Source organism: Mustela putorius, unplaced genomic scaffold (genome assembly GCF_011764305.1).
Source record: "Mustela putorius furo isolate JIRA1106 unplaced genomic scaffold, ASM1176430v1.1 tig00003867_pilon_pilon_pilon, whole genome shotgun sequence".
Taxonomy (NCBI): domain Eukaryota; kingdom Metazoa; phylum Chordata; class Mammalia; order Carnivora; family Mustelidae; genus Mustela; species Mustela putorius.
The window spans coordinates 29,604,043-29,618,559 of record NW_025422019.1 but is presented as its reverse complement, the minus strand read 5'-3'; the positions used below and the strand labels follow the sequence as shown (position 1 = coordinate 29,618,559).

At 33.5% G+C, this 14,517-nt stretch overlaps 1 long non-coding RNA gene across 1 annotated transcript in view; it reads right to left on the bottom strand.

Moving 5' to 3' along the window:
* Nucleotides 1-14,517, bottom strand: part of LOC106006347 — a 213,604-nt gene that overhangs the window by 36,124 nt on the left and 162,963 nt on the right. The window contains exon 2 of the long non-coding RNA XR_001180329.2: nucleotides 717-810. This is a non-coding gene — a long non-coding RNA (uncharacterized LOC106006347). The remainder of the gene's footprint in view (nucleotides 1-716; nucleotides 811-14,517) is intronic.

Here is a 14,517-nt window from a genome sequence, read left to right as displayed (position 1 = left end):
GCTAAATGAAAGGATATGATGGGTCAAGAGAAATCTCTGGGGACTCAAGAAATAGTAAAAAGAGGTTTGGTATTCGGAGGTAATACCGTGAATATATGAAACTATGACAGGGTTTTTGGAGTGGTTAAAGAACAAGTTTCTAATGTAGTTAACCGATTAACTGATGAATGAATACACTACATTAAGAAGAAAGTGCAGTGGATAGAATTTTTTTTTTTAATATTTTATATATTTATTTGAGAGAGAGACAGTGAGAGACAGCATGAGTGAGAAGGTCAGAGGGAGAAGCAGACTTCCCGTGGAGCTGGGAGCCCAATGCGGGACTCGATCCCAGGACTCCAGGATCATGACCTGAGCTGAAGACAGTCGCTCAACCAACTGAGCCACCCAGGCGCCCCTGGATAGAAATTTTTAAGTATTCTTTCAAGTTAAACATTATTGAGTTCTGCTTACAGTTTTAATGGAAGCTACTTCATTTCTTCCATGAGTTCCATGATAATACATCAATTTTATCAATTGCTTGTTATAAATGAAATACAATACTTCTTGTCAAAATAGTGTTAGGGCATACATATTTGTGCCTGAATATGAATGAATGTGGTGTTGAGGTTTCTTAGGTAGGGCCAGTGGTAAAGCCAGTTTGCCAAGTCAAAGTAGAGTCTGGAAATCCTTGTCATTTAAATGAGATGATTTATATGGTTGTATTTATTACTTACCTTGAGTATCTATATTTTAAAGATCTTGTCTGTAAACCATATAACCTTCAATATCTACTTCCCACATGCAGAAACTGATTTCCTCAAAAAGCATCTAAAAAAGAAGAAAATATCACAGATTGGAGGAAATAAATACTATTTCATTTATTTTATATATAAAAGCAGATTATTCAAAATTATTCTTTATGAGTTTAGTAAGTTTGGACAAGGGGAGGTGTATCTCATAGGACATATTTTATATAAATAAAACAGTAGTAATAATGAGATCTTTCCATTTAGAAGAACCAGAAATTTCTATGGAACACATATTTTGATTCAGGTCATAAAATTTTATACTTTCTATAGTACTGATTTTACCTGGTTACTTTGTTTCTATAAGCATTCTTAAGAAATATAATTTTAGGTATGCCCGCGTGACTTGGTTGGGCTACCTACTCTTGATTTCAGCTCTGGTCATGATCTCAGGGTTGGGGGATTGAGCCCCGACTTGGGCTCCATGTCTGTCTGTCTGTCTCTCTCTTTTTCTTCCTCTGCCTCTCCCCTCAAACCCCTCTGTGCTCACTCTAAGTAAGTAAGTAAGTAAATAAATAAAACATTGTTAAAAAAAAACCTTAAATACATTGATTCTGATGTCCTACATGAATATAGCCCTACCCTAGAAAATATTTTCCTTATTACAAAAATATATTCTTGATTACATCTAAATTGCTTACAAATGCCAATATCATAGAGATCAACTAGTTATTGTCCTCATAAAAAAGGTCAATGTCACTTTAATCACCCAATCAGTTCTTTACACCAACCTAGGGAAACTCTACAGTCTTTTAAGAGAAATTGCCACTAATAGAGAATTAGGATCATCCAGAGGAAATGTTCTTTGCTAAAGGATTTTTATTCTGACTCTTCTTGATTTTTTCAAAAAGCGTAAGACAAGCAGTTAGGGAAACAGAATTCAGAGGCTAGTGTGCCATACCTTTAGTACATGGTTTTGAGTACTATGGATTCCCAAGCCATATGTCAAAAAGTTTTGGATTAAGCAACATGATTATTCTTTTTGGACATTAATGTAGATCTCTCATTAGTGTAGTTTTTCAGTCGCAGCTGCATATTAAAAATACTTGGGACACTTTTAACTATTTTGAGACTCAGTATACTTCTTAGATACTCTGATTTAAATGGCATGATGTGGGGTCAGGGTGTAGGAAGGAAGGATATCTGTTCTTCAGGTATAGAAACAATCTCCTTCCAAGTATCTGATTTAATTTCTACAGATCAATAAGATTAGCTTAAAAAAATACAGTCTACAGATATCTATGAAACCTACAAAAACTACTATGAAAACTATGAAAAATACTGAATACTTGCTAATCTGACTATTAACAAGTGTGACATAAATAGTGGTTGGAGGGAATTTCAAAGTACAATGCACTTAAGGACCAAAGGTACTCCTTTAAAATGTAGAATCCTGCTAGGTGTTATGCTGGAGATTCTGATTCAGAGAAACTAGGCTAAGGCCATGGATTGTCTATTTTTACAGACATCTCTGGTGATTATAATGCAAAAGGTCTATAGTCCCTATAAAAGAGTGCTATAAGAATTTATGAATACTATTACTATGACCTTCATTATTAGCATTTATAAAAATCCTTGAGTTTTATTTTAAGGTAATATTTCTAATCTTAAAAGATAATCTTAAAACACTCAGGATAGGAAATAACTTTAAAATGCAAATAAGACTTTAGCAATAAATCAATGTAGATAAGTTAAAATAATGGTTATGGATAATATATTTCTTAAGTTGTGCTACTCTCCTAAGTAAACTATGTAAGTAATCAACAAAATACTGTGGCAAAAAAGAGAAAACTAGATTATATTCTGTAATGGGAATTAAACCTAACACTATATATTTAACTACAAACATGCCCTCAATGATCAGAATTAAAAATTTTTTTGGCCCTAACTTAGCAGGAGGGGAAAGCTCTTCTAGCATCATTTGCTCTAAGAGCAAAGCTAAAATTTTTTTTAAAGAAAAAGTCTTGAGTCATTTCCTTCAACACACACACTAACATAACTTACTAAAAATAACATGAAATAGGCTGTTAACATTTTAGATTTGAAACTTCTTATAAACAGGTCCAGAAATACAATCACGGACTTCTCAAATGTCTTTCATGAACATGGATCTACTCCACCTCTCAAATCTGCAGGATCAGATGCAAGTCTGGCTCTGGTTTATAGCTACGCAATCAGGTCCCAACGTCTTTTGGCAAGATTCATGATCTTTTACTATTTGACCTCAGCTGCCTTTTGTTGTTTACCTCTCATCTCTTCATCAACCAAAACTTGGCTCAAATATTGCTTCCTCCTTGAAGGAAATTTCCATCAATCTGACACTAAAAGCTTTCTTTCTCTTCTGATTTCCAGCACTAATTATTGCAAATTACTTAGGTAATTAATCAGGTACTCACTTATGGTTCTTTATTTCTATCTTTTATTATTAAGATTTGGCATGTTTGTTTTATTCCCTCAACTAAATTATATTTCCCAGCAAGCCTGAAAGCATTTAATAAATATGTGATGATTTTGTTAGTCTTCCCAGTAACTGAGTATAGCATTTGACAGTGATTGAGTGAGGCATCCAGCTTTTCTCTTTAGTATGCCTTACAACTATTAATGATTTAAAAATTGTAATTGTGGTCTCCCTATCCTGCAAGAATTTGTCCATCTCTTTTGAGGCTACAACACCCAACTCTCTTAATATCTCATAATCCAGGTAATTTTAGTCAAAGGAGGGTAATGGTGTAATAACTGCTCTTAATAATAACAATGAATTAACAAGAATGTACATTTTATTTTATTTTTAAAGAATGCACACTTTAAAGAATAAATTAGACTCTATCTAATTATACTTAACATAGAAGTCCCAGGGAAAAGATTTAGTGTTTCCTTAGAAAACTACATACTTTAATAAGAACCAATAACTCAGTAAATAACAGCATATATCACAAAACAACTCAAAGTATACATATTATTTTTTAATAACTAAAAATACAAATTTATAGATAAGTGTCTGCAACATTTTTTTAAAGCTAACACTTCTTCCTTGCTTTGAGATACAGTAATGAGAGCTAACATTTATTGATTTTTAAATCTAACCATCATTAATTAAATTTTTACAACAATCCTAAGAAATACTATTATCATCTCCATTGCACAGATAATGAAATTGAGGAACAGAGAGATTGACTCATCCAAGATGCTATAGTCAGTAACTGTCAGAGCTAGATTTCAAACTCAGACAGTCTGTAATTATCTACAATATTTTCTGAAGCCACTGTCCATTAAACTAAAACTCCAGTAGCTCTGGAAGCCTTACTGAATGTATCTTCATATAAATTTCTGCCTTCCACCTTCCACCCTTTTGCAAGCTTTATCAGGTTTCCCACTCAAAGGAGAATGCCATGGGGGTCCATTTCCAACTCTTCTCACAAAGAGATGATTTCTTTTTCTTTTTTTTTTTTTTTTAAATTATGTTCAGTTAGCCACTGCATAATACATTAGTTTTTGATGTAGTGTTCAATGATTCATTAGTTACGTATAACACCTAGTGCTCATTCTAGCACATGCCCTCCTTAATACCCATCACCCTGTTAACCCCTCCTTCAGCCCCCTCCCCTCTGAAACCTTCAGTTTGCTTCCAGGGGTCCACAGTCTCTCATGGTAATCTCCCTCTCTGATTTCTAAGCCCTCATTTAGTGCTACATACATTCTATTATTTCTGTACAATTTAAAGAATAAATTCACTGTATAATTTACATAATAAAACATAATAAATACTAAAGATTTATCCTAAAAACCTCATTCTTGCTTCGAATATGATGTCTTCTAAGCCTAATAACATTAAGTATAGATCCATGCTGGATATTTTATTTACAGTTTTAACTCATTAAAAAAAATTTTACAAAAATTATACCTTCTTATAGAAAAATTATACCTTCTCTATAATCTTGAAATATGGAAGTTTTTACAGTAAGAAAACATGCTTTCTGCTTCCCTGAGCTATAGGACTATATCAAAACTTAAAATACTGCTTCTTTTTCTTCTTCTTCTTCTTTTTTTTTTTTTAAGAGCGAGAGAAAGTGTGAGTGTGGGGTGAGGGGTTAGAGGGAGGAGGCAAGAGAGAAACTCTCAAGCAGGCGCCAATGCCCAGCATAGAGCTCCACACAGGGCTTAGTCCCCTGACCCTGAGATCATAACCTGAGCCGAAATCAAGAGTTGGATGCTCAACCGACTGAGTCCCCAAGGCACCGCTCAAAACCTAAATTTTTATAGGTAATTGCTCTCATACTATTAGTAGAATGCAATTTTGTAGACCTCAAGATTCCATTTATTCTAGCAGGTGACTTAAAAAAAATCTAATGCACAAATTTCAGATGTGGCTGAATGGAAACAGAATACAGCAAAGCATTAATGAATAAAATAAAATCTTTCAGTCTTTTATTTCAATAAAAACCAAACATTCAAAGAATTAAAAATATATTTAACCCTTGCCTGCTTGCTTATTTGCCTTGTTTGCCTTTTTTTTTTTTTTTAAGATTTTATTTATTCATTTGACAGACACAGATCACAAGTAGGCAGAGAGGCAGGCAGAGAGAGAGGAGGAAGCAGGCTCCTGGCTGAGCAGAGAGCCAGACAGGGGGCTCGATCCCAGGACCCTGAAATCATGACCTGAGCCGAAGGCAGAGGCTTTAACCCACTGAGCCACCCAGGCGCCCCTTGCCTTGTTTGCTTTTTAAATGTTTCCAAATTTGTTCAGTATGACAAAAGTTCTAATCATGCAGTGAATGGAAGTTTTTTTTTCTCAACTGTTTTTAGTTTGGAGACTAATCTTAGCCTGACTGTATTCAAGCCATTGCTTAGTACCAGTTAAGTCCGTTATTAAGTTTATTCCAGATCACTCATTTAGTGCAACTTGCATAACTCTTATTTATGGTTTTAGCGCAACTGTTCTATTTACGTTGAACAGTATAAAATTCCCTCATTGGATACACCCCAGTCATTGTCAAAAACAAAGAACCACGGGTAATTCTAAATCCTGTCCACCAAATTAGGCCTTGTCTTTAGCCCTCTTGTAACTTGCCCAGATGATCTGGCTTCAGTTAAGAAGCTATATTTAAAGTCCAAAGAAACTAAAGTTCTTTCTATAAAAGTTGATAATAACCAGGCTTTCAAGGTAAAATAGTAAATGACATTTATTTTTCATTAGAGAAAAGAAAGAAGCAATCTTTACTTCTTCTTACTTTCTTTTCCCACCAGCATTCTCTAAAACTGTTTATCTGATCTGGACAGTATATCTCTTCCACTGGAATAAATAATCAATTTGGTTCTACAGACCACCTTAATTACATCTGTTATTTGGAAAATACCAGTGAGTGATTTTTGACTACTAATGTGCTAATGAGAGCTAACGTTTTTGGGCAGAAAGAATTATGTACAACATTTTGCCAAATATAATACCAAGAACAGCATGTTAATATTATGGAAATAACAAATTCATTGAGCTTGTTATCCTATTGGGCTGGTTGATAGACTATTAATGAACTAATAGGGTTTGGACCTAGTTAGTGGGTTGGCAGCTCATTTATTACTCTAATTCTAGGTAGTTTCTCCCAAATTCAAAAATAAGGTTCTTGAAGACCACTATGGATTGAGAACTCAAGGCTGAGAAAATAAGTATGTTGTAGGATTTGGAGATGGAAATCATGTGAATATGAAGGTCTCAATTAATAGGCTTATATTCAATAAAACAAAGACATTTTAAGGAAATCATTTCCATTTATTTTTTCAAGCACCAAAACTTTTTAAGGATTTTCTCTGTGGCAGTGTTACAGAAATAACCTATAAAACTATTCCATATAATATAGCTTTATTATATTTTTTAAAGCTCTTTTACTTTTGGAAATTATAAATATACTGGTAACCTTGCTTTCTACCTAGCTCTAAGTGTTGGCACTGTTAAAATTTATGACTAGGATGATATTGATACTATCATCGTATTTTCTCAGGTTCTGCCTCTTGCCTCTCTGACTCCTGAATCAGTAGTCTCTATAATACATTTCTAGCTGTATTTTCTACCTGTTATCTTTCTCACAGTATCTTTAGAAACTATTTCCACGAACATCACCTCCATTTTCTTTTTAAAAACATCATGTTCCTCCTTTTCTCATTATTATCAATAACAGGAGTTGCCTACATTTCCAGAATGCTGGAAATAAAATATTTTTTTAATACTAAAAAGGTCTACAGAGGAAAAAAAAAAAGAGAGAAAAGAGAAGAGAAGCAACAGTGATACGTTGATTTCATTGTTCAGGATTATGCTAAAAGCATATAAGCATATCTTGGAAATATTGTACATTTGGTTCCAAATCACCACAATAAAGCAAATATTACAATAACATCAGTCAAATGAACTTTTTGGTTTCCCAGTGTATATAAATGTTATATATAGTCTACTATATGTTATATATAGTCTACTCAGTGTGCAATACAGTCATGTCTAAACAATGTACATACCTTAATTAAAAGACACTTTATTGCTAAAAAATGCTATCATCTGAGCTTTTGACAAGTCATAATCACTGATCACCATAACAAATGTAATAATAATAAAGAGGTTTGAAATATTGCAAGAATCACAAAAATGTAACAGAGAGACAGTGAGTAAATGCTATTGGGAAAACGGCACTGAGAGACTTGCCCAACACAGGGTTGCCACAAACCTTCAATGTGTGCAAAAAAAAAAAAAAAGTAATATTCGTGAAGTGCAATAAATGAGGTAAGGGTGTAGATGGAATTACTGGACAAGGGATATCAAAGAGACAGGGATATCAAAAGAGGAATTTCAACATCAGAAGGTATTATTAAATTCCTTCTGAAACATGGTGAACTTGAAGGACCCTTCCAAACCCATGCTATGAATCTATGATTGAGAATCATAAGCAATTTTATGAACAAACAAGAAAATGTTTTGGGCAGGGGAAGCATTCACAAGTCAAAACCAAAGTTGTACTGCCCCCTTTTGCTGGCTGACTACGGAAATTCATAAACATTTAACAGGATAACAATTAACATTTTAGTTTCTAAAGCAGTATGGTAAAATATAGGAATTAGTTGTACCAGTCAGCAATTTATTTTTTAATATATTTAACTAACCCCAGTGTTTAAACGACCAAAATAATATAAATTCATTGGGGGCCAACATGAAGAATAAAACAAAAACCCTGGAAGTGATACTGAAATTCAGGCTACCAAATAAAAAATTCCAAAAGAACTAGAATTTAGCCCAAGAAAAAGTGATGTTTCTGTTGATATTGAAACAGAAAATGGGTCCATAATCCTGGGTGTATGTGCATGTGTGTGTGATAGAGACACTACTGCTCCTGTGTACAAAAATTAGGAGTCTTTAAAGAAGTTTCACATATCTTCAAGTATTTTAATGGTGCTATGATATAACATTTTGGGGCATTTGATATAAAAGACACTATAATCCCAAACAAAAACCCTATTATAAAGATAAGATTTCATGAAACGATCATAAATCTACTTTAATACCTAAAAAGAAATCCAGATCTGAATATAAACCATAATGCTTTATTTACGTGGTGGTAAAGAAGATAATAACAAGCCCAAAAGTGATTCCCCTGTACTGACTAATCAAACTACTGGAGTGTTTTAGGAGCTTAACTAGAAAATCCAGAATCAGAACTCAGATAAAATCTTTTTAGGTGTTCTCTGTATAAAAATAAAAAAAAAATCACGTTAGCTAAAAAAATGAATATGGTAGAATTATTAATTAGTACTTGTTAATTAAGACTAATTTAAAAGAAAACTAATTAAAGGAAAGATATATTTAAATTAACTTATAAAAATTCTAAATGTAATTTTAAAGTATGTGCACAGAAACTGAAACTGTTCTCATAAGATTTTCAAAATAAGTAGCTTCAAAATTTAGCTACAGATTATTAAAATCAGCATAGAAACTGCTATAGAAAACATCAAACTTATGCTATAAGCCTTTTAAATGTTCTAGAATATGCAAATACCCTTTTTTAAGTATTTATGGTATTGATAATATAAAGCATAATCTTTTTATATAATGCATACAATAGCCAAAGTGACTTTTCAAATTATCAACAAAACAAAGTAAAATCACTCTCCAAAATGAAGGGTTCTCATTAATAGAAATAAATCCTACGATATTCTAAGAGAAGAGATGTTAGCCAGAATAACTGACAAAATAACAGTAAGTAGTTGCACCTTGGGAAAATCAAATTCTATCATGAATAAAAACAATAAAAAGATATCAGAGAGATGTTAGAATCTTGTGAAAGTTGATGAAATCCTCTCATGTCAACACACTGAAATTATAAAATGACAAGCATGAAAATGTAAATAAATGCACGGAAGAGTAAGAGAATCATACTTAGTGATGTCTGAAAAGGAGGCTAATAAGATTGGAAAATCAAAGTCACCAGTGAGTGTTTGGGGGAAACATCAGACTCTGACTTTCCGCATTTTTTTTTTTTTTTTTTGTGCAGGCACTCAGAACATTAAAAGAAACCATATTACATGAGAAATTTTATGAGCCTGTAGTAATGCCTGATTTTATGATGTCTGGAAACAGCTTTTACCAAAAGAGAACAATATTTCAAATCCTACCAAGATCATTTCAGTATTATGCCAACCTGCCAAATAATGAAGAGTTTTATTAGAGAAAATAACATACTGACACAAGAATAAAATCCTTATAAATGGAAAAAGATGTCTGGATTACACAAATTACCTCCAGGAGTAAACAATGACAGGGTCATTACTGACTGAGTGAGAGATAATTGAGAAATCAAAAAATGAAATCTAAATAGGAGTAAGTGCAGCCAAAAAGAGCTTGAGTCACTCCTGTTTATTAGAGATTTTTCATGTTCAGAGGATTGCCTTGTCAAGTTTCCTTTCTGAGATATACAAAAGATAAATGGAATATCATTTTAGATCCTCCAAAGATAATAAATCAAAAACTACACATATAAAATGTGAAGAATTTCCAGACATTTGCTTCATCTTCTCAGTTTATAATGAACTGAAATGACTATGCAAAAAAAGAAGTACTTAAACATTTAAAGCACAACATTATAGGTCATCGTACTCTATAAGAGTGATTGGAGTCTTAATACTATCTCTCTCATAAAGTTTCAAATGCTATTTAAAATTAATCAAATATTAAATGTTCCCTATATTGCTGGCATTTATAATGCTGTGATTTTTCTGATGATTCCTTCCTTAGCACTGAGAATCTGTAGGTACTGATATAAAAAATGCACCCTTTGTAAATATATATAATATAGAACTTTAACTTGGTACAATGAACTACAAAACAGTACACGAAGTAAAATTTTGTATGTTCAGTAAAAATCAAATTTAAAACATTTTAAAATACCTACTGATGAGCTGGTTGCAACAGAGAGCAACTGAAGCAAATAATAAAATGAAATATTCAGTTGATTCATATGGAAAATAATAAAAACAAATTATCTCAATATGTTGGGACGCCTCTCTTTTGGATTCAACCAGTGAAATTATTTTATTGCTCAAAAATGACTGAACATGGGAAATTTCATACTGTTTAAACTAAAAGCACTAGAGTTAACATATTTAGCTCATTTAATCCTATGAAATATTGTAAAACAAATCAAGAAACAATATCAATTCATTGACTAAAATATGTATTTCAACTAATTTTACTATCACACAAAAAAGGTGAAAAGGGAGTAAACACTGTAAGTGATTTCTGCTGCTCCCAGATTATTAAATTAAGAGAGTAGGTCTTTAACAAATTTGAGCATATACTATGTAGATTTTAGGTACAAAAAATCATTATCGCTGTTTTATTCTTCTTAGATGTGGAAAGAAGATGTAGTAAGAGGAAGGTTATAAATGAGAGCAAATTCAATATTTAAAAGAGAAGGAAACCAACGAAGTCCTTTATATTTACAATAGCTTAATAAATTTTTTTGGCCAAGTACTATAAAGTGAGAACTTCTTCCACCACATTATTGCAAGTTCATAATGTAAAAAAATGGTTTACTACAAGTAAAAGGCAATCTATGTTAACGGGCAAATGATTAATTAATGTAATCGAAAAAGGATTTTATATTTATGTAATAGTTCAGCAGAAACTTTAAGGAATGAATTCTCAATTTTGCCTGATCCTAAAAATGTATCTTAAAACAAACAAACAAAAATAAAAAATTAATACAGTATTTAAATTCTTATATACCTAATTATAACATTAGATGTACCAAAATTATATATTTTGGTACGTCTAATGTTTGGTCAGAATGAAGAGTGTGGCTGTACCAGTTGTTAAAATACTAAATAGTAAAAGGCTTCCATACTTGTTAGAAAATAGTCACTGCTCTCCTCTCTTCTGCACATGCCACCTTCTCTAGGGGACCTCATCCCCACCAAGAAGACTTCCACATTCTAACACCTTAGGAAGAAACACCTGGCAGAACAGGGGGCCTATAAGCCTCTGGGATTCACCCAAATTAGTTGGTGCCTATGTCCTACCAGTTGTTATATGTCTCAAATCTCTCCTCTGTTAATAAGGATAGTTGCAGAAGCTGTGTATGTAGAGTCAGACAACGTTTTAGTAGCTCTACTATCTGGGTAAGTCAATCAACCTTTTTGAAATTCTAACTTCCTTTTTTGAAATAGTTATTACTAACTACTTAATAGAACTGATTATAGATAGTGTGAAATGGCATGACGTGTCTATGAGCAATGGTAGGCATACTACTTACTCTCCCCTCACTTTACCAGTAATACAGCACAGTTGATCCTTGAACAAAGGGGTAAGGAATGCCAACCCTGTATGCAGTCAAAAATCCACGTATAACACTTGAGTCCCCAAAAACTTAACTACAAATTGCCTACTATTGACCAGAAGCCTTAGCGATACCATGAACAGTTGATTCACATATACTTTGTATGTATTATATACTGTATTTTTATAATTAAGTAAGTTAGAGAAAAGAAAATGTTAATAAAGACAAGAAAGAGAAAATGTATTTATAGTACTGTATTTTATTTATCTGAAAAAAACCCTACATGTATGTAAGTGGACCCACACAGTTCAAACCTGGGTTGTTCCAAGGTCAACTGTAAATAAATACTACATGGGAAAATAAGCAAAAACTACAGTCTTGGGGCACCTGGGTGGCTCAGTGGGTTAAAGCCTCTGCCTTCGGCCCAGGTCATGATCCCAGGGTCCTGGGATCGAGCCCCACATCTGGCTCTCTGATCAACAGGGAGTCTTCTTCCCTTCCTCTCTCTCTGCCTGCCTCTCTGCCTACTTGTGACCTCTGTCTGTCAAATAAATAAAGAAAATCTTTAAAAAAAAAAAACCAGAAACTGCAGTCTTTTATTCACAAGTGGGTTATGTTTCAAATACTCATTTTGGAAGTCGGTAGTCTAATAATTAGAATGTATTTTCCTCATAGTGATCATTATATAAAAGTAGTAATAGGGCGCCTGGGAGGCTCAGTGGGTTAAGCCGCTGCCTTCGGCTCAGGTCATGATCTCAGGGTCCTGGGATCGAGTCCCGCATCGGGCTCTCTGCTCAGCAGGGAGCCTGCTTCCCCCTCTCTCTCTCTGCCCGCCTCTCTGCCTACTTGTGATCTCTGTCTGTCAAATAAACAAATAAAATCTTTAAAAAAAAAAAGTAGTAATATATCTCACAATTTTATAAATTCCAATTTCATCTATAATATACTGTTTTGATACATGGGGGAAAAAAACCTTATTGAGTATTCATATATACTAGGCACTATTCTAAGAATTTTACATTTAAGGTATTTAATCCTCAAAACAACCTTAAGGAATAGTATGCTCTTATCATGCCCACTTACCAAATGAGGAAATCAAGACAGAGAGGTGAAGTAACATGCTCGAGGCTGTATTTGCTAGTAAGAGGCAGAGCCAGGATTCATCCTAAACAACCAGGCTCAAGAGCCTTAAACCATTATACTATACTGCCTTTGGAGTTATTTGAATTATAAAACATATAAACATTTATAAAAATCAAAAACATTGAGAAAAACTACATAGTAGTTTCTCAACTTGTGACAGAAATCAAACTGAGCAAAAGAAAAAAGTATTCTGAATTTATCTTGCATTCTGGTGGCTTGAAGGAAAGCAGCCTGGGTAGATAAGATTTATGGAGATAAAGGCTGTCTATTGTCAAAGGCTTAAATACTATCATTGTTTCTTCATCACAGCTAAAGCTCCTGAGTTACCTTTCCTTTTCTTATTTGCTTATCTTTCTTTCAGGGTAAGTGTCTTTTTTAAAGACAGTTTGCAGATAGGCCCAAGGCCAATCAGTATTGACCTGGGCTCCCAAGTCTGGATTATCAGCAATGACCAGGCTCTTGTCTGGTACCTTCCCCAAAGATCAACAGAATGGTAGCATTTGTTCCAAGGAGATTAGGCGGTTACTGCCTGGCTCCCCTCTTCTTCAGACTTATTTGGTATATTAAATGCTCTGAATGCTGCTTTCCAGTATTTTAGAATGTTACTTTACTATGTCATTTTTAATTCTTAAGCATCTTAGGTATCCCTAAGTATTCATATTTGAGCATTTTAAGGGTATTAAGATTTTAGTTTAGACTGTAGGTCTCACTAAATTTTTTGTTGGAATTGCATTCAATTTTTTTGGTTAAAACACATTTTTTCCTACCTCCATTATTAAGACTTTACTGTATACATTGACTTAATATTTTACAGTGATGCTTAGAATTTCAATAAGATGGTGACTATGCAATATCATTTTATTTATGTAATTTATTAAGTTTTACTCGTATTTGGTGACTAATAAAACATTTTAATAGTGTGGGGTTACAAAAAGATGAAAAGGGATATACCATACTATATATTTTCAGTCCCAAACAAATTCACATGGATCATCTTTATAACTGTCCATTTACTCTAAACAATATATTGTAATAGTATAAAATAAATAATACCAGCCTAAATGGGAAGAATGCTTATCTTTGGGTTAGGTAGTTGTCTTAGTGGGGTTTCTAAGGAAGCAGACTCGGAGACTAAGACTGAGTATACATAATTTATTTGGAAGGTTCGGAGTAACTTGCAGGGAAATGGGAAGGTGCTAAGAGAAGGGCAGGCAGCTAATACAGGGTACATTACTAAGCTAGCTAAAACAAAAGCCAACTGAAACTTAGTTTCATGGGCGAAACTGGTAAATAATTTAAGATACAGGTTTCAGAACTGTCTAAGCCAGGGCCAAAGAAGCTGTAATCTGTCAGTCATTGTTTATGGTCTAACCCCAGTGGCTTCTGGTAGCTCAAAGGCCATCATATGGTTAAGAGGGAGATGCTGGCCTTTGGAAGGCTGATATATACAAAATGGTAAGGACCTACAAGGGTGAGTTTATGGATGGAGTACCATATTAACTATTACATTAACAAAACTATTAGGCACCCCTCAATCACCACAGTATTTTTTTGTTTGTTTGTTTTTTGTGGGGCTTGAACTCATGACCCTGAGATCCAGACCTGAGCTGAGATCAAGAGTCTGATGCTTAACCAACTGAGCCACCCAGGAGCCCCAAGAATCATTCTGACAAAGTAAGTTTAGCCCTGAATGTTGGTAAAATTTTGGCAAACCAGTTTTACCTGGAAGCACAAAGTATGCTAACAGTATTTAAGTATTACAAATGATAAGATAGTGT